Here is a 26,746-nt window from a genome sequence, read left to right as displayed (position 1 = left end):
AAATGATGATCGTCCCTTCGAATGCTAAGGTATCCTTACAACTGTTGCCTTCAATGACCTATCGATGACCCTACGATGACCCTTGTACATCCCAAGGATAAAACTACTTACTTCTCAATAGTCAGGACAGTTTTACCCTCATAAGGATAGGAAATGCCCGGAATGACCTCGGACAGGTATAACCTTAATTGCTCATTCATAACAAAAAAAATACTTTTCACACCTTACACCTTTCAAACATCTTTTGGAAAATCATCACTTAGCATACATCCGTACTAGGATCATTGCCGAGTTATATTTTTCTAAACTACTTTCAAAAACTATACGAGATAACCACTTTGTATACATTCATGCAAGAATCATTACAAAGTTAAATTCTCATTTTCAAAACATTTTTCACACATTTCTCAACCACCTTTTTTCAAACTAGAAAACATAAATGATTGAGCAATTAAGAGCCCATGGATAACCATGGATACGAAGGGTGCCTAACACCTTCCCTTTGTATAAAGTACCTCCCGAACCTAAGAATTTAAAATTAAGGTCTTTCCTGTTCTTTTCCACCTCTCCTTATGGGATAAAAGAAAAGTCGGTGGCGACTCTTGCTAACCGCGACATTGCGATTAAAACCACAAAAAGTCCAGTTCACCGTATGACAATTTTCATTTATGCTTATGAGTAACATAGTTAAAAAGCTCACACAAGTGTGATATCGTCTTTTCATGATATATTGGGGGTGTTTCATGTGATTACTTGTGATTTAAATTAATAAGTTCTTATGTAAAGCAAATAAATTTGAAACTTATATCAATTCTCCTTAACTCATCTTTTATTTGTCCTCAAACAAAATCTATGTAATTTGGAAAATGGTTATACTTTCTCAATATACATATCTCATTAAAACTTGCCAAGATTCTCTTTAGTGTTTAACATAAAGCATTCACATCCAAAAGGATGAAAGTAAGAAATGTTGGACTTTCTATTCTTCCACAATTCATAAGGAGTCTTACCCATAATAGGTCGGATAGAAATCTTGTTCTGAATATAACATGATGTGTTGACTGCTTCTGTCCAAAAATGCTTAGCCATATTAGTTTCTTGGATCATGGTGCGGGCCATTTCTTGTAAAGTCCTATTCTTCCTTTCTACAACTCCATTTTGCTGTAGAGTTCTAGGACGAGAGAAATAATGGGAAATACCATTTGAATTAAAAAGATTTTCAAAGTGTTTATTTTCAAACTCGCCACCATGATCACTTCTGACTTTGACTATTTTGCAATTCATTTCTGTTTGCACTAGTGAGCAGCAGGCTGAGAACACAGAGTGAGACTCATCCTTGTGTTTCAAGAAATTTACCCATATCCAACGACTGTAGTCATCAACAATGACTAATCCATACTTCTTTCCATTGATAGAATCAGTTTTCACCGGTCCAAACAAATCAATATGCAGAAGTTCTAATGGTCTAGAGGTAGAAACAACAATTTCAGCTTTGAAAGATGTTTTAGAAAACTTGCCTTTCTAACATGCTTCACAAAGAGAATCTGAAGTGAACTTCAGTTTGGGTAGACCTCTTACTAATTCAATATTATTTAGTTGAGAAATCCTTCTCATAATAACATGAACCAAACGTCTATGCCAGACCCATTGCTATTCGTTAACAAACATTAGACATTTTACATTTTGATCTTCAAGATCAGAAAGTCTAATTTTATAAATGTTGTTTTTCCTCTTTCCATTAAAAAGGATTGTGCCATATTTCTGACTAACAGCCCTACAAGACTTTTGATTGAAGATGATATCATAACCATTGTCACTAAGTTGGTTAATGGAAAATAAATTATGCATTAAACCATCAACTAAAAGGACATTATAAATAGAAGGAAGTTTACCGTTACCAATGGTTCCAGTGCCAATGGTTTTTCCTTTCTGGTTTCCTCCAAAACCAACAAAACCTCCAGGCTTAAGTTCCAATTCTTGGAACGTAGACCTTCTGCCTGTCATGTGTCACGAGCATCCATTGTCCAGGTACCATGATTGGTGTTTCATATGAGCTGTTAAGGATGTCTGCAACATAAATGATTTTATCCTTAGGTACCCACTTTCTGGGTCCTCCTTTGTTAGTTTTCTCAGAGTTTCTTACAACTTTGGGTCTTTTAGCAGAAGGATAATCATGAGAGATTTGTGCATGATACTTATGTTTCAGAATTGAGTTCTTATCCTTAGTATGCTTCTGTGTCTGTGCAGTAATATTAGACTCAGTGCCATCATGCACGAAATGCACATAGAGAGGTTTTGGTTTAACCTTTTTACTTTCATTAGGTTTTGTAGTTTTTGTATAAACCAAACCTTTCCTGCTATTTATGTTAACTCCATAGATCATGGAAGCCATTTTGCTTCTATCTATGCTTTTAGCCAGAAAGTACTGGAATGCTCTGTCATATCTAATGATGCAATCAGTACCAGAAGCTTTTAAAGTTATTTCCTCCTCTAGTTTTGAAATTTTGCTTTTCAAAGCAGAGTTATTACTTTATAAAGAAAATACTTTTTCTTTTATAGAGGAAATATCATTCTCAAGCTATTTTTGAGTTTCAAAAGCAATCACTTTGACTTGTTTAAGGTCCTTGTATTTGCTTTGAAGACTCTGGTACTTTTCCAGCATTTCAGAAAGACAACTTTCAATATCAGAACGAGATAGATTAGAGAATACCTCTTCAGGATCATAGTTTGATTCTGATTCTGACAAAACCTTGTCTTCTGGTTCCTTAGAGCTTGTGGGATCCTCAGTAGTTGCCATCAGTGTAACGTTAGCTTTTTCTTCGTCATAATCTTCTTCTTCAGATTTTAAGTCATCCCATGTAGCCATAAGCCCCTTCTTGACTTTGGAGAAGTTCTTCTTGGTCCTTATGTCCTTCTTCAGGTTGGGACAATCATTCTTGTAATGACATGGCTCCTTGCACTCGAAACAAATAACTTCTTTTCCAGGAGTTTGCTTCTTTTGACCAGAAGAGGATTTGAAGCGACCAGCAGTCCTTCTGACTCCTTTGAATTTCCTTGACCACGTTGCCTGTGTTTCCAGAGCCTGTTGACTCTTCTTGAGATTAGAGATAGTTCATCATCATATTTTGAGTCTTCATCAGATCCTTCTGATTCTTCCTCAACTTAATATGCTCTAGTCTTCCCAGGCTTAGATTTTAGAGCTCTAAATTTACCTCTCCTCTGAGGTTCATTTTCTTCTAACTCAATCTCATAACTTCTTAAAGAACTAACAAGTTCTTCAAGACTGATGCTATTAAGACCCTTAGCCAACTTTAGAGCAATTACCATAGGTCTCCATTTTTTGGGAAGATTTCTGATAATTTTCTTGACATGATCAACTATAGAATATCCTTTGTCCAGAACCTTAAGTCCTGCAATAAGCATCTGAAACCTTGAGAAGATGGTTTCAACATTTTCATCATCTTCCATTTTGAAAGTCTCATATTTATGGATTAAGGTCAATGTCTTTGTTTCCTTTGTCCAGAACCTTAAGTCCTGCAACAAGCATCTAAAACCTTAAGAACATGGTTTCAACATTTTCATCATCTTCCATTTTGAAAGTCTCATATTTTTGGATTAAGGCCAATGCCTTTGTTTCCTTTACTTGAGCGTTTCCCTCACGAGTCATTCTCAGAAAGTCTCATATTTATGGATTTGGCATAATCTCTGTTTGTTATCTTCTCATACTCCGTATAAGAGATAGCATTTTGCAAAATGGTTCTGGTCTTATGATGATTTTTGAAGTCTTTATTTTGTTGATCGAACATAGAACTTCTTGCTAACATATTTCCTTCATCATTTACTGGGTGAACATATCCATCAACTAAGAGATCCCAGAGATCAAAATCTAACAAAGAAAGAAACTTTCTGTTCTGTCTTTCCAGTAGTCAATTTTTTCACCATAAAAAATACGTGGTTTAACACTGTAATAATCTCTATCATTATTAACGTTAGCAACGTTAGCATCAACCATTGTTTCTCACACAACTGGATCGGTACTGAACACTGTGAGGTGTTGATAAAAACTCTTTTATCACAATTAGAACCGGAGCTTTGATACTAATTGAAGGTGTGAAAAACACAAGAAATGGGGGTTTGAATTGGGTTTTTAAAAGTAAAAGCTTTTTCCAAAACAAAAACTCTACTAACAAATTGAATAATGAAGAGATAGAAACACAATGATTTTTATTCTGGTTCGCTTGAAACTCCAAGCTAATCCAGTCCACCCGCCAGGATGATTTTCCTTATACACATGGATTTAATCCACTATAATCAACATATTACAATAAACACAAAGAGTACACTTCTCTATCTTTTCAAGGATCCAACTAAACCTTAGTCTCCTCAAGGATTCACAAAGAAAAGCTTTCTTTGTCTTCTCAAGGATAACCTCCTTAAGGAATCAAACAAATAGTTTGAATACAAGTTTATATGTTACAAGATGCTTATTCAAAAGTATATTTTACACAAATGAATAATAAATACTTAAAGAACACTGAATACAAAAGATGAGCTTTTCACAAAGAAAATTAGCTTGTGTAGTTCAATAGCAATAGAGCAAATGCGAGAGTTCTTCAAGTCTCCAATGAATGCTTATATAGTGTGAGCATGTGACCGTTGGAGGGAAAAATAGGGAAATCTCCTTGAGTGGTTGTCCACTATTGGATGAGAAATGAATGATACCACGTAAGTCCTTTCGTCCACAAAATCAGTGACAGATGTGATGAATAATATAACCATTGTCCATGAAATCAGGTAGCGGAAAGGTTGTTCAATTTTTACTATGTACTATTTGATCACTTTACCATTTGATCTTATCTTCAGATTGATTGGCTTATGATAAAAGATGATTGAAGCATGAAGTGAAGAAATAGAGAGCTGGATTCAGAAACTTCAGAACCTTGAGTCAGAATTTTGATAGCATCAATAGTCTGACTTGAGTTCTTTAGAGTCTTCAGAATCTTCAGAAACCTCAGCCAGAACCTTGATAACTTCAATCGTCTGTCTTGAGATCTTTAGAATCTTCATCTACTTAACATAACTTCAGAAGCTTGCCATTCTTCAGAAGCTTGTTGATCAGAGTCATGTACAGAAGCAAAACAACTGAGAGAACATTGCAACATCAACATAATGTCTCCTCAGAAGCTTCTAATGGGTTAGATAATGCAGAAGTAGAAAGGACATTGCAACAACAATATTGACGTCTTTCAGAACTTCTAATTGCAACGCAAAAGCGAATTTGGAGCAAAAAGTTCAAAGACTGATGATGTTACACATCATATGATCAGAATCGAAACTGTTTTTTAAAGCTACATAATAACAAATCATTAGGGTGCCAAAATTGTTCTCACACAAATACAATGTTGTTATCATGAAAACTCAAGGTATAAATGCAGAACCAAATCTTGTTCTAACAAAGCTCAAACGAAAGAACTAGTTCTATGATGCTATTTCTCGTTGGTCAAAGAAATGCTAACTAAGTTCAAAGTGCCCAAGATAGAGCATATCCCAAGAGAAGATAATACTAAGGAAGATGTCATGTCCAAACTAGCTAGTACTAGATCATTAGGCGTGATACATTTGTTTATCTAGGAGACCTTGTAAAATCTCAACATAGAAGGCTCAAAGATTATGGTAATGGAGATAAATGACAACTAATAGACATCCCGGGTAGCACTTAACATTAGGTACATAGAGAAATTTATTCTTCCTTCCTACCCATCAGAAGTAACCCTTGTGAAGAGAAGAACATGTTCCAACTCCTTAATCGAGGGAGTACTGTACCAAAGAGGATTATCCACTCCCTTGCTGAAATGTTTAGAAAAAGATGAAGTTGTTCACACCTTAGCTGAAGTGCATGAAGGGATTGCAGAGCAACATTTAGGCACTTGAGTGCTTGAGATAAATGTCCTCAAAGATAGGTATTATTGGCCGACTCTGGTTAAGGATATGATTTATGCCAATAACATAGAGACGTGTATAACGCGCCACCATCTGAGCTACACTCTTTAACCTCACATTTTCCTTTCTTGCAGTGAGTAATAGGCATCCTCAAACCCTTTCCCCAGGCCCTAAGGAAACTCAAATTCATGATTATAATGATACATTATTTCAGCAAATGGATAAAAGAAGAGGTGTTGGCAAATATTATGGCGGAAAATATTTTGAAGTTTATCAAAATAAATATCCTGACATGTAATGGGAGACTCATAGACCTTTTAGTAGAATTGAATGTTAAAAAACATTTCACGTTAGTGAAACACCCTTAAACTAATGGACAAGTCGAAGCTACAAACTGGGTAATCTGGAGATGATTGAAATGAAGACCGACAATGGCTACAGAAAATTGGTTAGACGAACTTTCACATGTCCTTTAGGCCTACAGGACCACGCCTCACTCAACCACCATCGAGACCCCATTCGGGCTGAATTATTGGAAAAAAGTCGGCATTCCTATCGAAATAGAAGAACTTAGTTGGAGGATGACAAACCCATAGTAGAAGAAGACAATTATAAAGCAATTAAAGAAGAGATTGATCTTTTAAAGGAAAAAAGGAACATCACATCCCTCTTGAGTGTGATCGTAAAGCAAGTAACAACAACCAAATATAACAAGAGGGTGATGCCCCGGGATTTTGAACTAGATAATCTTGTCTTAAGACGTGCCGATGTTGGGGGAAGGAATGTTGTAGCGGTAAATTCATGACGATCAAGCTATGGATAAGCTTAACGTCAATAAAACCAGAGTCGCCACCGCGTTTTTATTGTTTCCAAAGGAAAAGGGAAAAGTAAGAACAAAACCCAAGAATAAGAAGTTTTCAAATCAAAACTAATAAAATGCCATAGATTACAGGTAAGGGGGTTGGTTATACAAAGGGAAGGTGTTAGCACCCAAAGTGTCCTAGGTACTCCTAGGGAGCCCTTTTTTATGTGTGCATATGTGTTTGGTATAAAAGATGTTTGAGAAAAATAGAGTGTGGGGATGAGAAAAGAATTCATTGATTATATTTTTGTGTTTGACAAGACCTTCAGACTTGTGCCTACGTACTAACATAAAAATGAGGGATCAAAACCTCGTAGTTCGTGGTAACAATTTCAAAGTTGGTGAATTGCTTTTAATCAAAAGTTTGAATGAAAATGGCACAAAAGGGCCAAAAATTTGAATGAAGTTGTTTTTTCTTTTTGTCTTTTGAAATTTTAAGTCAATATGATTAAGTTTATTTACAAATTTGGTTTAAGGAAAATGTTTGAAAATCCATTGGCATAAGGCCAAAGTTTCTATTTGAAATAAGGTCTAAGTTTGAAATCACAAGAAAAGAAAGTTTTTGAAAAGGGGGAGAGATTTTGAAATTTAAGAAATGGTAGAAGATGAAGAGGCTACCCTAAGCATAAGATTAAAAGTTAAGAGTTGAAAAGATCTGACCAATGGGATGCAATCCAACAGACAAGAATGACATATAGAAAAACCACTTTCCCTTTGGACTTTGAATTAAGCAATAATCAACAAGCAATTAGAAATATCCAAACATCATGAAGAATAAGGCAACAAATAAAGATAGCCACATCCAAGCAAGCAAATCCCATAGCTATCAGTCTTCTTTGTCTTCTCATGTACCAGATGAAATATTCCTTGATCAGACACAAGATCAAAATACCAATTAGCACTAAGACAAAGTAACATATGAATTCAAACAGAGTCCAAGGCTTGAATCAGGTGAAGGCTTGGTTAACAATAACTTGGTCTCAGAATGCTGGCATTACCCAAGTCCTTTTTGCACAGGGAATATTGCCTAATCCTAAGTCCAAAAGTTCAGATCAAGATTAATAGTCCACCAAATATTTTTTAGGGTTTTTGTTGTTTATTAAGTGTTTTAAGGTCCTAAGACCACAAACAAAATCAAAATGCACAAGCAATATATACAATCATAAGATATGGCTCAAATGAGCAAAATGAAAATGGCATAAACATAAACAAGTTATATGAAATGTAAATGGCAATGAATGATAAATGACTGAAAGTTAAATTGCATAAAGTAAAGGACTTGAAAGTAAAGCAATATTAACAAGAGTTAGTCAAATGTTAGTCAAGTGTTAGTGGTATTTTTTAATTGATTAAGTCATTCTTTGAAGAACACTCAACCATCCATTCACAAGCATGGATCCTTAAACCAAGACATCTTCCATGAGAAGGGCTCCAACTTGGATAATTCAACAAGTATGCCACTAGCTCTCATGAAAGGAAAAAAGGTCAAGTTTCCACATAATACCATGAAGAATGGGAGACTTACAATCTCATTTACTAGAATGTTATGCCTTTAGGGTCGAATTTAGCTCTATGTTAAGCAATCGTAATTGGACTTATATAGAAGTCACAACTATCTGAGATCGGGCAATAAAATTTAGGTGTTAATGCATGTTAGAGATTTGGCATAATGAACCAAACTCATAAAACATACCACACACTAAAAGAAAAGATCAAGAGGGATGAACCTATCTCAGTCATACTTGTATTGGTTCATCTGACACAAGGTCATTGATGAACCAATTAGCCTTAAGACATTAGAGATTTCATTGGTCAAATGAAGGAATGGAAAATAATAGGGATGAAGATGAATAGGGAGGGGAATGAGAGAAACACAAATTGGTCATGGGAGGAATTTTATCAAATTAAAACCATTCATTCATTTTGGGAGATGAAATGTATATTTCATCAATCCTCTAAATCCAATGATTTTAATCCAACAAAAGTAAAATCAACCTTGACCAAGGCCCAAACAAATATTCAAACATCGCAAGACCATAAAAATGGCTCAACATACTTTTTACACAATTTAATAAATTAAAAAATACATTAAAATACAATTTAATTTGGTCAAAACCTAAAATCTCTTCAAAACACCAAATAATTGGCCAAAAGATTTATCTAGGTCTAACAAGGTCAAAGGACCTTAGACAAAAAATTTCATGATTTTTGAAAAGTCAGAAGTATTTTTAAACAATTAAAAATATGCACAAAAAATTTTAATTCATGAAAAATATAAAAATTAATCCAAAAAATAATTTTAATTCAGAATATGAAAGAGAAAAATATTTAAATATTTTTGGTGAAAGTCCCATATTTTTTGGATTAAAAATGAAATTTCTATGAATAAAATAAAATAAATGGATTAAATGAAAATTCAGAAAATACAAAAAAAAACAAGGCCCATCAGATCTCCCTCATTAATTGAGGTGGCAGATCTGATGGCCAAGCGCGCACGTTCCACCAAAGACCCGAGTCAGTGCGCCACACCAATGGTAATCAGAACCAAGGGCCAAGATTAATTTTTTTTAAAGGATCAGATAGTTTTGAAGGTACTGACACACCACCGAAGCTAGGGCTCCGGTCTTCTTCTCCGGTGGACCTCACTGGACTGGTCCACCACAAACCACCATAAAAATGAAAAACAAAGACATGGATTTAAAGGAAAAATGCTCAGGAGCACGAATCTGACCTCAATTTTCTCCAATTCCAAGTATATAAAAAGATACGAGGATTTGAATTTTGAAGATCATGAACTGAGTTGCTTCGATTTGACCTCAAAGCAACTCAATCTTATTTCCTACATTGGTAGTACTTCAGCCAACCAAAAATCTCAAAGAATAGTGAAGAATTGAGAGAGAATCGAAGAGATGAAAATTCTAGAAAATTACCTTCGAGTGAGCTTCAAACTTGCTTGATCTTGCTTCCAATTGACCTTGGCTTAGCTTCAGAAGCTTGTAAGAGATGAATTGGATCAAGGAAAATCTTGGACTCTTGGAGTTTCAATCTCAAAATAGAATGATATTTTAAGCTCGATTTTTAAATGAAAACCTTCAAGATTATCCTTTAATAGTGAGGGTTTGGATTGTAGGTTCAAAGCTTTGGCATGAGGTCCTTAATTATGATCCAAGAGGGTTGTATTTATAGGCCTTGCATTTGATTTTCACACACTTCCAAAATTTGCCAAATTTAGCAACTCCCTTGCATGCTTGCATGGGCGTGTGATAAGCCCATCAAATGATGCTATCGGGTCCAAAATTACCAATGTGCAATGCTGAAATCATGTAATGTACTCTTGCAATGGAGATTGAAAAGTGAATGTGAAATCCATCCAAATGATCCTTTGAAAAGAACCCATGCACAAGTCCTTCATTTCTTGGCCAAATGAGATGATCTTAGACTTTTTGGAAATGTGAGATTCAGGGGAACAAATTTGATGTTAAACATTTTTCCATTTGAAGCTTGTATCATGATGAATTTTGAGGTGGAAGTTTGTAAAATCAAACATATTTGAAAATTTTCTAAGTACCAAGTCAAATGTTCACTTCTTCCACCTTGAATAACTTTTGCTATGGGCTTCAAATGGAAAAGGTTACTTCATCAAAGTTGTATCTATTTCAAAAATATTCAATTTTGCCACAAATTTGACCTCATTTGGATTTGGAATGAAGGAGTTATTCATTTTAGAAGTTGAGGAAAATCACTTGTTCAATGGTAATGGCCCAAAATGACCTATAATGTTTCCTATTGGTACATGCATTTGCAAGTTGAATTTGAACTTATTAAAAGAATAAAATTTGGAGAGGACATATTGAATTTGATCATGGAACTTGAATGGATTTTATATCATAAAAATAGAGCAAGTTATGGTCATTAGAAGTTGACCTCCTAACTAGGATTCATACAAAAATGACCTATAATCTTTCACCATAAAAATGAATTCACAAGCAAAACTAGATCTTTAATTAAACATGAAAGTTGTTTGGAATGTCATAATGAGTAATTTTGATCTTGGAATCATTTTCATATGATAAATATTGTAGGATATAGGGTCTAGGGAACCCCAATTTTGACTAGTTGACTTTCTCTGGTCAACCACCAGGAACCATCTTGCAAACTTGACATTATCTTGATATTTGGGACTCATGGAGGATCATGTATGTGTAAGATTATGTAATATGAAGTATACCTTGAAATATTTGATCAAATGGTGAAGAAACTTGCTGAGGAAGTCACACAAGATGCTCAGATGAATTAGGGCTTCCAAGGCAAATAAGCTTCAAACTCTTGATGAATTATTGATCAAAATGATATGTGAAGATCATGGGGACCCATATATGATGTCTAGAACCAATGCGAACCATATATTGATTAGTCTTATTGCATTGAGGGTCTCAAACCCTATATATGAGCTTGATGGAGTATAGGTGAACACACACACTACCTACAAAAGAAGTAAACTATACATTGACATATTTTTGGCATTTTGGTTAGTAAATAATGAAAAATAAAGTATGATACAATCAAATATGCTTGGTGATCTCCCCCAATTCAAACCCAATGAATAAGGGGTAAGGAGGATGCCAAGGTGTGATCCCAAAGCTAATGCATATGATGAGAGGGCATGAGGGATCTTACGGTCAAAATTGGGGTCTTACAAACGCCAAAGACGACAAGTACCTGGCTAACTGGGAAAGGCCATACAGGGTTAGGGACGTCATTGGAAAGAGACCATACACTTTGCAAACACTAACTTTAGAACCTATACCTCAGATGCAGAATGTAATAAAGCTCAAGAAGTTTTACATCTAAGTGACAAATATTTTACTTTTACGACTAAAGTGTAATTTCTTACATTTATGTAATAGTCTGAAAGAAATAATATAATGCTCTTTACAAGATATGTTTTAAATTTTTATCATCAGAAAACATGAACGAGAAACATAAATCGTTGTACCATAACTAGTACACCCACCCCTTTGGTAGCTAGCCCATCCAAGAGCAAAAGCGGTGAAGCCTCATATATGTCAAATTTGAACCAGGCATAGACCTGGGGGAAGACAAGAGAATCTAAACCTTGTTTAGGTATGGTCCTCCCCCGACATCAAAAAATAGTAATCTCATGCAATAAAATAAATTGCAAACATATAAGACAATAAAGCGACACAATAACAAATAAGGCATTTAAATAAGAGAAAGCAAAATATCATTCAAAAAACAAAAGTTAGGAGACTTGTGATATTGTTCAAAAAATTAAAAAAAGTAGTGTTCAAATAAAAATGGAATGAATTGCAAACACCATACATCCCCACAAGACTCTCCTTCTTCCTCATTGTCCTCTTCATCGACCTCAATCACTTCCTCATAGTTGCTGACAATTTCAGCATCCATGATTTTATTCTTCAAACCCATTTTATCTGAATTAATATCAATATAATACAAAGGAGTTGTGCATGCTCAATGGCCCGATGAAAGGAAACGAGAGCACCTTGGATATCCTTATTGACGACAGTGGTATACCCTTTCATCAACCTTTAGAGATATTTTTTCTACTCATTTAGAGCGTTATAAGTAGTAGCTACTTAGGAAAATAAAACTCCAGCAGAAGTATTACCCTCCTCCATATCCTTATATTTCTCAACAAAAGTCCCTTGCAGGTTAGAAATCTTATCTGTTAGGTCATGTGGAACACCATGGGTTCCTACTTCCTTTAGAAGGACAAAAAGCTTGACATCATAGGTCTTCAAATGTTTAGCCTCTTCCTTACACTGATTTAGCTCCTCTTGGAGTTTCGTCACCTTATCTTGAAGAGAATTCCATTCACAAATAACATCCTTACACTAGCTCTTCTGCTGCTCTTTTTCTTTAGGCAGGTCACCGGGTGCAAACACTTCACCTCGTTTAGCGGAAACCATGGTCAACAAGGAATCCCTATAAAATATATGATATGTCGTCTGATCCATCAATCCATTTTTTCAATATCAGAGAGATTCTAGACATAGGAAGCATCTTGTGTCGAGAAGGACTTCTACACTTCTTGAGACGCCTGAGGTACACAGTAAAAAATGGTCGATTGTGTCTTGGTAAGCCTCACTTTAGAAACCTCGAGAGAAATTCTAGCAGGCCTAAAGTCAGAAGTCTTCTTTATTTTACTAGGACCCTCTTCACTTGTATCTTTATCTTGACTCCTTTTGCTTTGGTCATCAACTAAAGGAAGTGGTGATCTTGTGACTTCTTTCTCCTCCTCTTGCCTTTGTCGGCCGAACCCAGTTGAGGAAGAGAAAATTGTGAAAATATTGTGGCAGAAGGTTGTTCAGCATAGGAGACCACAAACAACTGCTCGACAACAGAAGAAGGAGAAATCTTAGAAGACTTAATGGCCTCTATAGCCTTCTTCCTCTTATAAAAGTTCATAAAAGACATCATATGTCATATAAACAAAGAAAGATTATAAGTCATCGACACAAACAAAGGGATCCCCTCTCCTCACCAAAAAGTCCTCTCTTTTCCTCAACACTAGAAGCATTCTGGATAGCTCGAGAGTTAATTACTTGTCTCTATTGCTTCATAGAATCTACTTCCTCGGGACTCTTTCCCTTTTCGTAACCTAATTGTTCCAAAAGAACACTAGACCCTTCTTCATTGAATTTTCGTCCGAGATAAATTTATCATCAACGAATGAATACTTGAGGGATTCCAGCTCAAAACGATCAAATGACCAATATTTACTAACCCTCTACCAGTATCCAGAAGAAGAAGAATGACCAACAAGAGCCTTCCTGTTAACCTTGTAGAAATATGATTGAGCCTCTATAGTAAGAGAAGCAACCAAAATTTAATGATCCTTAAAGTTCTTCCAATTATCTATTTACACGCCGAACATCATGGTCAAATGGAGAACAAAAATAACTCCTTGACTACGAATAGACTCCCTCAAGGTTCAGGATATGGAGAACAATTTAATGAAAATCCAAACAAACGAATCAACTCCCTAATACTCACACCAATGCTGGAACATTTTTGCAAAGACCCAGGAACATGGATGAAGTTGGAAAGGGAATATATCCAAGTGATTTGGCATGCCTTCTTTGAAAACAGTAAAAGGCAACCTAAATCCCAGTCGAGTAAAAAGTAATTCATAGAAAGGGATAATACATCCATCATAACGACCGAAAATTCTTTTACCCTCATCAAGATGGGAAATCACCCAGTCAGAGGATGGGCACACTTATATCTAGGCCTCCTCTACTTTATTTGAATAAACATATGCCAAAACAATACCTACTATCTCAAAATCAACCTAGGTATAAAGTTCAGAATATGGAGGTTGAACCAAAATATCATGTCCATGTTTTACCATGTCTTCCCAACTGTAACATGAAAGAGAACGTCAGTCAAAAATTGGAGTATTGTTCCTACAACCTAGATGTTCCCTAATCTCATTGGCAATATGTTTTCAAGCATAGGCTTCCTCAAAAGTTTAAGAAAAATAAAGGATCCTTATCTCATTTTGGGAAGCGAGTGTCACCTCCATTTCTTTGTAATCCCAAACAGAGGAAGTTAAGGGAGCAACAACCTCTATATAATCCAAAATACGTGAGTATCCCTGCTCATTACCATAAGAAGGAATGAAAGGGTCACCTCCATTCTTAATAAAACCTCTCCCAATCCCATACATATCACTAAGAACTACCATATTAGGAATGATACCATTAACGTCTAGTGGCTCCTGATGTGGAATGTCAGGGTTTTCATAAACAACCGATATGGGAGAATCACCATCACTGTCTCCATTTAAAAGCATAACTCCTAGGACATCCATAGAAAATAACACAAATATAAAAGGATGCAGAAGAAATGGTACATGAAGGAGAATATATGGCAAGAGAAACTATTTGAGTGGAGAAAGCTGACAATTCAAAGATTTAAGAAACTGGGAACAAGAATCTCCAAATGGTAACACAAAGATAAAATAAGTACAAGAGTGGTAGGAAAGAAGAACGGAAGAAAAAAGTTGTATGAAAGGCCAAAATGAAACTTATAGCATTAAGATATGTCTGGTCTCTGATTTCTAATTTCATTCCATTTTTACTTATTCCATAAACTTACTTGGATGTTGGAGTACTAACATTGCAGATCCACCATTGCCACCACACCAAAGCAATATGCACCATCATCTCGAAGGCATGCACCATCGATTCTAGTTTTATATCAGAACAATAACCATGAGACAAAAAGAAATATAAATGATATCATTAAATCCTAATTATAGTTACATTTCTTCCACATGAATTCTGCCTACGTCTCCTCTTCTCGAGGGTAGATATTGTTTCACGAGTACTCTTTAAACTGCTCGATGGCAGTGTTAATGTCTTCCTTTTCTCCAAGTAAACTCGATTTAAACATACATATGCCAAAATGAAATTATTCATAGTTGACAAATACCTAAAAAAGTGATTTCGTCCAATTTTAAAGTAGTTTTTGGCTTATCTTTGAGGACCAAATGTCCTTCCTCAATTTTCTTTTGGATTATATCCCTGAAATATATGCAAGAGTTAGTAATATGGCCAAATTTATCAAGCATATTAAAATATTTCCTTTCTCGAATCTGCTCTCGAGGAGGAATTTTATGACCTATGCTTATCAATATCTACTTATTCTTATATAGATAATCAAATATATGATCACATTTATTTATATAGAAAGCATAAGTTTTCCTTTTGGTCTTAGACATATCTTTTAAGTTATGGGTTTAAATTTAAATCCTTATAAGGTGGGCCAGGTTTTAATTTAACCATATTAAAGATTCCATAACTCGTATCGTTTAAATCATCTTCTATAATTTCCTCTTTTAAAAAACACAATTCAAACACAATGTTGCCATTTATACCAATTCATATTTAGGGATCATGGTTAAACACTTAGTCTTCATTTGATTGAGTTTAGTTATGTAGCTGTCAATCGACTTACAAGTTTTCCTTTGAATGTTGGATAGGTATATGACACATACATTGATTTCCCATCTATTAAATTGTTCATGAAAGATGGTTTCTTAATTGCCTCAATTTGGTATTGAAACTGGCGCCATAGTTGTAAATCATGTGAAGGTATTCTAAGTAGAGAACTAAGAAGTATTTCATTTTTAAATATTCATCATTTCCCAAGTGTCCACATTTGATTTGGTTCCAAGCCATGTCCTTTATAATTGATTTCCCTGCCTCACCAGCAAACATGGTGAACTTAGATCCCTTGAGGGATTTCGGACTACTATAGTATGTTAGAGGAAAAAAGACATAAACTACGACCTATTTGCTTAGCCAAAATTGAAATTATGCATGTTTAAGACTTTTTCTCCAACATTTTCGACATGTATTTCCTTAACATTCTATCTTACTTGGTGAATCATGTTGTCAACAGTTTGGTTTCAATGAGTGAAACCTAATCTTTGATTTCAAATTATGTTGCTAAGTTTCTATCTAATATCTCTATTTCTTCCACAACATCACTTGTAAGAACAATATCATTAACACAGACATTAATAAAAAAAATCATCTCATTTTGACCTAACTTTGTGAATAAGGTATGATATGCTTGTTTTGGGGTATATTCCTATTTCTTCACCGACTGAGTAAACTTTTCAATCCAAGATCTTGCAGACTGTTTTAGTCCATATAAAAGCTTCTTTAGTTTGTGAACTTGTGCCCCAATTTTTTTCTTCAAATCCTGAAGGACTGCCAATATACACTTCTTCCTCTAAATCACAATTAAGAAAGACATTTTTAACATCTAGATGGTGGAGGGGTCAATCTAAATCATCAACAAGGGGTAATAGAATTCTAACTATGTTGATTTTTTCAATAAGATAAAATATCTTTGATTAATCTATTCCATATGCTTGAGTAAATCCTTTGAGAAGCAATCGCGCTTTGTACACTTCGATGGATCCACCGTAATTGTATTTTAGTGTAAACACCCGTTTACACCTAATAGTTCTTTTTCATGTAGGTAGAATTGTGGCACTCCATATTTCATTCTTTTCAAGAGCTTTCATCTCTTTAATAATAATTTTTTTTCTACTTTCGAACTTTCATAATTTCTTATGCATTCTTTGGAATCTCGATACTAGATAAATGAGAGGTAAAGACGACAAAAGAGGATGACTAGTAAATAGGTAATTGTAATGATAGCTTCACCCCGTATGTATTTTTTAACAAGCTTTAATGTACAATTTCATTTTCTAGAAAAAATCTCCCACAACTTTGTTAAAAAATGTAGTTCTATTATCAATTCTAAATACTTGTATTTGTGAATTAAATTATGTCTGTACCAATTTTCAATAGTTTATTGTATGACCTACATCTGATTTTTCTTTTAATAAGTATACCCCATAAAGTCTAGTATGATCACCCGTAAAGGTGATAACCCATTTTTTGTTAGATAAAAAGTTTATCCTATTATGCCCCCCAAAATTGTTCTAAATAATCGAAAAAGATTTTAAAGTTTATACACTTGTATTGGAAAATAATTTTTGTGATGTTTAGAAAATTCAGAAACCTCACATTAAAATGATAAAATATTTTGTTAAATAAAATGTTTAGGTAAAAAACACTTTAAATATTTAAAACTATGGTGACTTAATCTCAAATACCACAACATAATGACATCCTTATTATCTGAATAAACAAATATTTAACATAAAAACTTATTGGTCTAAATTGAAGTAAGTTTTCTTGTTCATTTTCAAATTAGTAGAGTCAATGGTTTCGCTTAGCATTGTGAATCGTCTTTCCTGAAATAAAACTCAAAAATACATAGTGAGTATCAAAGAATTGATCTTGAAATTTTTTATTTTGTCTTAGCTTATCAATAGATAACAAGTTACAAGAAAAATTTAGAACATGCAATACATTTTGAATGATTATTAAAGAAGACAAAATAATAGAACATTTTCCTACCACAATTGAAAGAGAGTCATCATCAACTTCATATGATTTATATGAGGAAAATAAATTAGTTTTTCGGCCATGTGATCGATAGCTCCAGAATCAATAATCCAACTATTATTAGTAATGACACTAAGTTGTATTGATTGTAAAATATTAGCTAAGAATGCCTATTGGATATGATCCAAAATTAATATAATCAAGTCATTGTAGTATAATGGTGAATATTATCGAACCTAATAGTTAAGAAAAACTTTATGGTAGCACCTTGATCCCAATCGATCTCATGATACCGTGTTAAGAATAATATTGGATGTACTATATTATAAATAAGGGTGCTCTTTTTTATAGGAGAAAATACATTTAATCAACTTCTTAATTTTAGGAGAGATATAAGAAATACTAATATAATCATGAAAACATAATAATAAGAAAACAATAATAGATTATATTTCAACATTATCAAAAGAAATGGTCACCCTAATTTAGTGGAATACCATATGTTTAGTCGTTGAATGTTGTTAATTTGAAACTACCTTAACTAACTCTAATTTTCTTATACATACTTCTAAGGTTTGAATACATGTTAATTGGTTATTTGAATTTTGGTCCTTAGTAACCTCGATTGAGTGTATTATCATCAAAATTCGAAAGGTCTGAAACTGATATATCATCTCATTTTAGGACCGTCTTTTGTTGGAAATTCACCAAAATTTATGGAGAACTTCATTACACAATTGATAATTGAAAGAAGAATAGAAAAGATAAAAATTGGGGAAGAAAGTGAATTAGGATTTTGACAAGAGAAAGAAGAAGGAAAATTTGTTTCTGGAAAGTTTTTCTCTGTGCTTAAACAAATTTTATTCAACTATGCAATTGTATTTCTTCAATATGTTACAATAAATAAGGGTTATTCCCTATTTATAGGTTGAGTTTTCTTACTCCCTAAGCAACACTCCAACTAACCTAATTCAACTAAAATTATAAAATAATCCTAATTCAATATCTCTGTCAAGCAACATGCTTCGACATTTCAATCTAAATCCTTCTATCTTTTCCTTACCTCTGTCGAGCAACCTACTTCAACACAAGAAATTACTATTCAACACACCATCTAATTCATTGTCTCTAAGCTATCTATACTCATCATAGACCTTAATTTCTTGAACACTTCGACCTACACTCATTTCGTCATGATGTCTACAATTTGATTCTCAGTTTTACAATGTTCCAAGTTTAGCTTCCCATCTGCCACTTGCTCTCCAAGATAATGGAACCTCATTTTTATGTGCTTGCTCCGTCCACACACTATCAGATATTTTTTCCAAATTGATAGCAGACATGATGTTGATCTTCATGGTAATTACTCCATGATTCTTCCATGTAATCTCTTCGACCAAATTTACCATCCTTTTTTGCTTAACACGCACAGAGAAAAACAACTATGCATTCTGCTTCACATGACGATAGTGTCACTGCTGGTTCCTTTCTTGAACTTCAAGCAACTGGTGCATAACCTAGAATAAATACATAGCCAGCTGTTGATTTTCTATCCTCAGTAACATCAACTCGAGTCGGTGTATCCTACTAACTTGCATTCTTTTTACTTCATCAGCTGCAGGAAACAAAATTCCATAAATGCGAGTTCCTTTCAGATACTTTAGTATCCTCTTCGTCCCTGCTAGGTATGATATGTTTGGCTTTTTCATGAATCTTCTCACCATACCTACAAAATAAGATAAGTCTGGCCTTATGTGACATAGGTATCAAAGTGATCCAATGAGTCTTTTGTAATGCGTTGGATCGACATCATCTTCATTTGTGTCTTTCGATAATTGCAATATGGGCTCAGCTGGAGTTGAAGTTGAGTTGAAATATTGCATTTCAAATCTCTTGAGTATTTCGCCCATATATCTTCCTTGGTGCATCATTAATTCTCTATTACTCTTGTAGAATTCGATACCAAGAAAGTATGAGAGATTTCTCAAGTCTGACATTTCAAACTCCTCACTTAGGTAATGATTGAAGTCTTTGATCTCCTTCTTGCAACTTTTCGTTATTAATAGGTCATCGACATAGAGACATAGTATAAGAAATTCACTATTACTTCTTTTTACATATACTCCATGCTCAGTAGTGCATTTCACACATTCCTTTTCCCTTAGAAAACAATCTATCTTCTTATGCCAAGCTCTTGGAGCTTGCTTAAGTCTATATATGGATTTATGCAACTTGTATACCTTGCTTTCTTCACCATGTTTCACAAACCCAACTGGTTGTGCAACATAAAGTTTTTCACCTAAGGGGTCATTCAGAAATGCACATTTCACATCCATCTGACATATGTGTCAGTTGGTCATGTTTGCTAGACCAACAACCAACCTGATTGTTTTGATCCTAGCAACAGGTGTAAAAACTTCGTCGAAGTCGATCCTTCTTTTTGAAGAAATCCTTTCGCCACAAGCCTTGCCTTGTGTTGAATTGTTTCTCCTTTAGGATTAAAATTTACCTTGTATACCCACTTCACATTAATTATATTCTTATCTTGGGGAAATTCTACAAGTAAACAAGTATTGTTGACTTCGATGGACTTCAGTTCTTCATTCATTTCTTTCACCCACTTCGAATCCTTCAATGCCTCAGCTACATTAACTGGTTCGACATCTGCATAGAAAATATCGTGTACTAGTTAACCTTCATCATCGACCACATCATCTGATGTAATCATACATTCTTGCAACCTTATAGGCACGTGTCTTATTCTTTGAGGTCTGCTTGTGCTTGCTTGACCTCTGACTTCTTCTTGTCTAACTTTTCTTTCGACTTCACTTGCTGGTTCTTCACATAGGTTTATCATTGAATACTTCTTTACATTTTTAATACAATCCCATTAATTAAGCTCATCTATGATCACGTCCCTGCTGATCACTACTTGCTTGTTCACCAGGTCGAACAACTTGTAACCTTCCGTCGAATGATATCCTATTAGAATCCTTTGACTGACTTATCATCAAGTTTTCTTCTCAACTAATCTGGAATACCTCTACGTGCTATAGATCCAAATTCCTTCAGATGAATCAAGCTAGGCTTGACACCAGACCAACATTCTTCTGGCGTGATTCCTTCTAGCATTTTCATCGAACATCTTTTCAAAATATACGTTGCACTCGACCCAACTTCTCCCCATAATTCTTTGGGTAAATTCTTGTCTTTCAACATACTTCTTACCATATTCATGATGGTTATATTATTCCTTTATCTAGTTTCATGATACTTCTTACCATAACATGTCGAAGTCTTTCGACACATGTTCTCCACCACCATTAGTCCTAAGAATCTTGAGCTTCCAACCATTTTGTCTTTCGACCATAGATTTAAGCTTGTAAAATACCTCGATCACTTCACTTTTCTTTTTGATTAGGTAAGTCTATAATTTCGAATGAAATCATCTATGAATGTGACAAAGTATATGTTACCTCCAATTAAATCCACCTGGATATGACCATACGCATCAGAGTGTATGAATTCAAAAATTGTCTTTTACTTGCTTCCTGCATCCTTGTTGAAGTTGTTCTTGTGCTGCTTCGCCTGCACACATTCCTCACACATTTCATTTGGAATATTAATTTCTAGTAACCCTGAAACCATATTTCTTCTCTTCAGATCTATGATGTCTTTGAAATTGAGATGACCAAATCTATAATGTCATATTCATCTATCCTTGCTAGTTGCAGTTTCAATTGTGCTCCACCATATTAAGTTCAATCTTGAAGGTTCTATTATGAGACATTGGAGCCTTCAAGATTAACCTTTCACCTGAGTCGAGAACACTCATCATCTTGTCTTCAGTCGATACTTTGTAGTTCTTTTTGACCAACTGCCATATGCTGAGCAAATTGCTTTTCATACCTGGTAAGTATAGTACATTGGAGTTTAATGACGTCTTACATTCTTTCCTCATAATCAGAATATCACTAATAACTTCAGCTGCTAGAGTATTGTCATTTGCAATTTTACCATGTTCTTCATCGAGGGTTTTATGTTGACAAACCAATCTTTCCTACCAGTCATGTGTGATGAGCATCCTGAGTTAAAGTACCATTGGTCCTGGAATCTTTCCTCATCTGTTGTTGTGACCATCATCAACATCTATTCTTCTTCATACTTTGCAACTTTGCATCATTATCTTGATTATTTTATTTTTCAGGATAACCACAATAGTAGTGACCATACTTCTAACAGTTGATACACTAAATGTGACTTTTATCAGGTTTTCGATCACCACCTCTTCCTCTACCTACAATACCACCTTTTTGGTTTCTTTGGTATGGAGACTTTCTCTGATTCGACCATCCTCCTTCTTGCTTATTTCGACCAGTCAAATTATTGTAGCCTTCTCTATCTTTGTTGTCGAGCCACTTCCCTTTACCTTTCTTTTCTCTTATTGATTGCATCTGCAAAGCCACATCACTCTTCAACTTACCTGTAACTCTTTCAACCATTGTTTGTTCATGAGATTCAAGCGTCCCTTGAAGCTCTTCCTTTTTCAATGTTGACAAATCTTTTGACTCTTCTATGGCTACTACCACGTGGTCGGACTTTGGAGTCAATTACCTCAAGATCTTTGTGATAATCGATCTGGATGTCAATGCTTTGCACGTGCCTTGATTTGATTCGCCGATTTCGTAACCCTAGTGAAAAAATCAGTTATGCTTGCATTGTCTTCTATCTGAAGCAATTCATACATTCTTTTATAAGTTTGTAACCTCACCTCTTTCACCTTCTCACCGCCTCCAAATGATTTCTCAAGAATTTCCCATGCTTATTTTCCTGATTCAATATCCCTAACCTTTTCAAGATTATTAGCACAAACACATTGATGGATCATAAAGAGGGCTTTATAATCATTCTTCTTCAATTATTTGTGTGCGACATTTTCTTCATATGTCGCGTTTGCTGCAAGCAGCGTCACTCCCTCCTTCACAAGATCCCTAAGATCTTGATAGCAAAAAAACAATATTTATGTGCTTGCACCAATTATCATAATTCCGATTCTTCAGAAATGAGAGACTCGCCGAAAAATGTCCGTTCAAATGATTCATCATGTTATGCTTCCAAGAATCGTTCCGCCAATGCTCTAGATACCAGATGTTGAAAATTCACCAAAATTTATGGAGAACTCCACTGCACAATTGATAATTAAAAGAAGAATAAAAAAGATGAAGATTGAGGAAGAAAGAGAATTAGAGTTTTGACGAGAGAAACAAGAAGAAGAAATTGTACATACAATATAGGTTACCATGGAATATAGGTTAACATTTAACTTATACATTTTTTTATAAAATAAATTGAATAAATTTAGCATCGTTGTAACTACTACTATCAAAAATATAATTTAAAATATAATAATTTAAAAATGATAAATGTTATACTAATTAGAGATTGTAATTATAAAAGTATAACTAATATTATATTAAACTAATTTTTTAAATACAAATATGACATTTGCTAAGTATTATATTTTTTTATTGATTTTCCTATCACGTATCATTAACGTGGAAGAAATCTATACCATTTTAGTCGGAAGATATTTTCAAAATACTTCATTTTGTTTGCAAATCATATTTTTAGTTAACTTGTAGCATAAATATAGTTGAAGTTAAACTCAACACTATATATAATTTAGGTGGAAGAAATCTATTCCCTTTTATTTAAACACTTTTAGACTTTAAGAAAACAATGAATCTCAACAAACAACATAGAATGGTATTTTATGATGATAAAAAATTCCAACATAGTTTAAAATATCTCACAACTTTGTTAAAAAATCAGTTTCATCATCATTTCTTAACACTTATATTTATAATTTAAATTGTGTCTTTATCAATTACAATTTTTTTATTATATGACCTACCTTTAATTTTTATTTTAAAAAGTATATAATATGATCATCCGTAGGTGTGATATACTATTTTTTTCTTAGATAAAGACTTTTGTTTTCTTAGCTATAACGGTACATATTCGATGCATACACAAGACTACGCTGATTTGTTTGACTATTTTAACCGGCAATCTCCTGTAGTTGATAGTGATGTTCCTGGGTCCTCAGATACTCAAACACCTGGGGTGAATCATCAACGTGGGTTAGGGTCAAGGGTTTGGGTAGTTAGGGGATGTGGGACCGAAGGTCGGTTAGGTGATCCCGGTCATCAGCATTAGTCTTTTTTGTGTAAATGAGAATTAATATTAACATGAATTGGTCCGATTTCGAATTTATCTATCAGGTAGACATTTTTTCAAAAAAAATCACAAAACACACAGAGGTGTCAATCCAATCGGCGTCTCCCTTTAAACTTTGCACATAGCCGTCAATTGAATTGACAACACCATGAGTCCTAGTCAATCCAATTGACGTCATCTCTTAAAAGTGGGATAGATTGAGATTTTTTTTGAAAGATTTGGATATTTTGGTAAAAAAATCTCTAATATGATAATCCCTAGATGTGGTATACCATTTTTTCTTAGATAAAGACTTTTGTTTTCTGAAGATTTTTTTTAAATATTCAATTTTTTAAAAAAAAATCCAAAAAAACCCATATTTTCAAAAAAATTATAAATATGGGCATTTTTTGCCCTAAAATGGCCATGGGCGCCACCCTAGATGGCGCCTACCCTTAAATTTAGGGCAAGTCGCCACTAGGAGTGGCGCCTACTCCTAATTCCATTTTATTTTTATTTTTTTTTGTTTTTTTTATTTTAATTTATTTTAATATGTTTTTAATTTTTTTTTAATTTTTTAAAATCTTTTTTAACTTATTTTAAATTTATTAATTTATATTTATTATAATTTATATTAATTTATATTAATACATACATATATATATATATATATATATATATATATATATATATAAATAATATTATTTACAAGATATATATATATATATATATATATATATATATATTTATATTAATTTTTATATATATATAAATTTAATTTATGACTAAATAATATTATTTATAAATTATTAAAATATATTAATCTATATACATGTAAATAAATAAAATTATGTATATATTTGTAAAATACACAAGATATATATATATAAATATATATTAATATATATATATATATATATATATATATATATATATATATATATATATATATATATATAAATTTATATTAATAAATACAATATATTTATATTAAAATAATACACAAGACAAATATTATAAAGATTATGATTAAAATGCATTATTAATTTGGGATTTATCACATATTATGCGGTCCCTGGTACGATCCGCACGGGGGAGGTCTAACTACTCGTCTAGACGGCTCACGTGGTGGTGGTGCTTCCCTATTCCCACCCCTAGTCCTAACGCGTCCCCTTGCCGTTTGCCGTTGTGTTTGGGTCGAAGTCCCTTCAATGCTGTAGGAAAGGCGGGTGCCCTCTGCGCCCTCAAAGCTTTGTCTCGGTGGGACAAACTGACTCCTGTTGGGTGCGCCCTCGAAATGTGGCCTTTGGTAGTTGAGGGTTGAATCGGGTTGGCTATAGAACAATGTCTGTTGTGGTGTGTAGTAGTCTTGTTGGTAATCCTCTTATATACCTGTGTCGGGGCTAAGTGGAGGACTAGAAGAGCCCGGGACATCGTCGTGATGGAAGTGTTGAGATTGGTGTTGGTGGGGGGATTGAGTTTGTGGTAGGTGTTGGGAATATTGATGGTGGTGGAAATGTTGAGGTTGGTGTTGGTAATCTTCATGATATTGGGGTTGAGTTTGTGGTATGCAGTGTTGATTTGGTTGGGGGGTGGACATGTGTTGTGGTGGTTGTTGTTGGTAATACGGTGGTGGTTGTTGTTGGTAATACGATGGTGATGGTTGTTGTTGGTAATATGGTGGTGGTTGTTGTTGTTGGTAATATTGTGGTGCTTGTTGTTGTTGGGAATATTGTGGTGGTTGTTGTTGTTGGAAATATGGTTGTTGCATTCGGGGATCGTCCAAATAGAACGGGTCAGACACAATCATTTCTGGATTTGTATTTGCTCTATACCAATCCACATATTCCCTTGTCGGCTTCATTTCGTTGGGCGCCACCGGAAATTATAGAACATAGTGGGCACGCTCTTTCCATATTTTACGGAACTCCTTTGCAAATGTTTTCCAATTTTGGGCATACCACTGGTGACTGACTTTTTTAAGATGCCAAGGTTCCAAAGACATTGGGGGGCCTGGGATTTCTTGATGCATTCCGAATTGCAGTTTGACACGGTCACTTTGGTTCATCTCCACAGTGGTGAACCGCATGATAGCCGTTTTTGCTGTCCAAACAGCTGCATCTTCGGGGTTGGGTTGATGTTCCAATCCCAAATATGGCCTCCAAATAAACTGCAAAGAAAAAAATAAATATGTTATTTATTGATAATGCTTGATATTAATAAATTAGTTAGAAGATGAATGATTTAGTGGTAATACATCTTGTGCTCGGAGACGATCCAAGAGTTGACGATAAAATATTATTTTATTTTTCGGGGTAAGACTGTAATCTAGTCCAGTTGTAATGAACCTAAACAAAAAAAGATAAATAATATTATTTACAAATATTTATAGAATAAATATACAAAATGAAATAACATCATAAATTTACCTAGTTGCGTAGGCGAAGGAGTAGACGTTAGAATTTTCGGGGGCTAGCCTCGACAATCTCCACCACCCCCATGTTTGGAGCAAAAACGCACATCCAAAAAATGTACAGTGGTCATTTTGTGCATTTTTACACAAAGAGCTATATAGGAAAGCCAATACAGCAGAACCCCAACTATACGTGCTTATTCTATCAATGTCCTCGAGCAAACTCAAGTACATAAAGTTTATGCTATTTCCCGTGCCTTCGGGAAATAACAAGTTCCCAAACAATAACATAATGTAAAACCTTGTTTTTATGATTTTTTCTTGTTCGGA

The sequence above is a fragment of the Lathyrus oleraceus genome, chromosome 6, assembly GCF_024323335.1.
Source record: "Lathyrus oleraceus cultivar Zhongwan6 chromosome 6, CAAS_Psat_ZW6_1.0, whole genome shotgun sequence".
NCBI classification, from domain to species: Eukaryota; Viridiplantae; Streptophyta; class Magnoliopsida; order Fabales; family Fabaceae; genus Lathyrus; species Lathyrus oleraceus.
The sequence above is the reverse complement of the archived record's forward strand: the minus strand, read 5'-3'. Positions refer to the sequence as shown.